The following is a 2,461-nucleotide window of genomic DNA, read 5'->3' as shown; positions in this document are numbered from 1 at the left end:
TCAGCAGGAGTCAGCAGTGTGCCCTTGAGGCAATGAAGAAAATCTCTGTCCTGGGCTGCATCAGTAAGTCTAGTAAACAGATCAAGAGGTGTGATTATTCCACTCTACTCAGCACTTTTTAAGACTTACCTGGAATACTGTGTATAGCTTAGTCCCCCTAGTTCAAGTGAGGAAATAATAAAAAAAATATGGTCTGGTGTATTGCCACCAAGATCATTTGAGGGTTGGAGAACTTTGACAACTGAAGGAACTGGCTTTGTATAGCCTAGAGAAAAGAAGGCTTAGGCAGATGGTGAGTGTCTACTCACAGATTTCCAGTATCTACTATATAGTTACAGAGAGGATGGAGGTACACTTCATGACAGTACATGGTGTCAGAATAAGAGGAAATAGAAAAAAAGGGAAGTTCCTCTGGATATATGAAAAAAAGTCCTTAATGTGAAAACAGCAAAATGTTGCAATTACTTGTCCAGAGAAGTGGAAGAATCATCTTGGCTGGAAATATGCAAAACTCAGCTGAGTCTAAAGCCCTGCTTTCAGGAAGAGGTTGAACCAGATGATCTCCCATTCAATCCTAGGCTTGTCAATGTTTCTATATTTTTAATATTTCTCCCTTATAATTGCCTTTTTGGCTGCTGACAGATAAAGGGCTTTCAGATCTAATTGTGATCCCTTCTTCAATTTTAAGAATTCTTCTGAAGACGGCAGGCATTGGGGGCTGGACTAGATTACCTTTAAAGGTCCATTCCAACCCAAACCAATCTATGATTCTATTATTTTGCAAAACTGTTATTTAAATAGGGAAACTGGTTTGTTTTGTACAGCTCGTTCAGTTTTGGGTTTCCTTAGTGTTGAGAACACCTTAATGGCTAAGAAAGATCTGACAGAACTGTTTTTGCAGCCTCTCTGTATGGAAAGCATAACTGACTCAAGGTAGAATCTGGATACCTCAGTAATAACTGTAAGTTCCTTCTAACCAAGGTACCTGGGGTTGTTAGAACTGTCTCAAAGAGATAAAAGATTTATATCCTATTGTGTTGAGGAAGGAATCAAAATCTTCTACAGCCCCTGGTGAAATGTTCTGTTTACTGATCTATTGTACTGAAGAACATCACTACTATAAAAATTATTTTCAAGGAAAATAGTTCTACTTTTTAAAGTAGTGAGCAAAAGTGCAGTGTTCAGAGCTGCTGAACAAACCTAGTAGATAACTGCTGTGGAATGTGGTAGTCCTTCTTCCTTCCTGCCTGTTCTCCATCTGCCTACTGTCAGAACCTGTCCTTGAATATACTCTAGTACCCAGCTGATCTGCTGAGCCACCTCAGCTGTCTCAGCTAGTGGGGAAATATTTACATTTTTCCAGAGGGAATTTAGTGAGGTGAATTCCCATAACAATCTGACTATTGTTGAATAGTTGTTGAGTATTTGCCCTCTACAACTACCTGATAGGAGGTTTTAGTGAGGTCAGTGTTGGCCTCTTCTCCCAACTGAATAATGACAGGACTAGAGGAAATTAATTCAAACTGTGCTGGGGGAGGTTTAGACTGGTTGTTAGGAAGAATTTATTCACTGAAATGGTTGTCAGGCACTGGAACAGAATACCCAGGGAAGCGGTGAAGTCACCATCTCTGGAGGTATAAAAAAAACTTGTAGATGTGGCACTTCAGGACTGCTATAGTGGGCATGGTGGGTGATGTGGTATTGTTTGTTGTTGACTTTTTGTTTTGTTGTTTGTTTGTTTTTTTTCCCTTGGGTGGACAGTGATCTTAAAGGTCTTTGCCAAACTCGATGATTCTTTGATTCTGTGAATACCCCTTGTAATTATCTACTTAAGGTACTTATCCTTCTGCAGGCTACGTAGAAGGGAACTGAGGCACTTCACTTGCCTGCACATTCTCTTGTGGGGAGTAGGAATGTAAAAACTGCTTTGGGGCTAAGCCTTTTTACTAAGTTAGGAGAAAGTTAGAAAGGTAAAAAAGTGTTAATTATTATTTAGTGGAAAAATACCTCTGTGACTGGAAAAGCTCTATATGTTTTGTGGATAGAATAAAAGATACAGGTTTCCTTGAAAATTTGTTTAGTAGTTTTGATTGGGGCACCATTTAAAAAAACTGTTTATAGATGCAGCTATGAAATACCAGGATGAAAAAGGCTAAAAATGGCAGCTATCTCTGCTGGATTAGTTATTGCTTGTTTTACTTCAGTTTAATCAGTTGAATTCCTGAATATTTTACCCAGGGAGTTGCATGGATGACTGGGCTGCATCTTTAGTAATGTTTTTTTTCTGTATTTACATTAATTATACTTTGCAATGTTACTTTGAATGCATTAGTTGAACATGTTTATGAATGTGCTAGTGATTGCTTTGTGGATCTAAGGCAGGATGAACTTCCATTAACAAAGCTTTACGTTAGGATTTCTAGCAACACGAGGCTTTTACATGAGGTGTTTTGGCATTCCT

The sequence above is a fragment of the Chaetura pelagica genome, unplaced genomic scaffold, assembly GCF_000747805.2.
Source record: "Chaetura pelagica isolate M959 unplaced genomic scaffold, ChaPel_1.0 scaffold120, whole genome shotgun sequence".
Lineage (NCBI taxonomy): Eukaryota > Metazoa > Chordata > Aves > Apodiformes > Apodidae > Chaetura > Chaetura pelagica.
The sequence above is the reverse complement of the archived record's forward strand: the minus strand, read 5'-3'. Positions refer to the sequence as shown.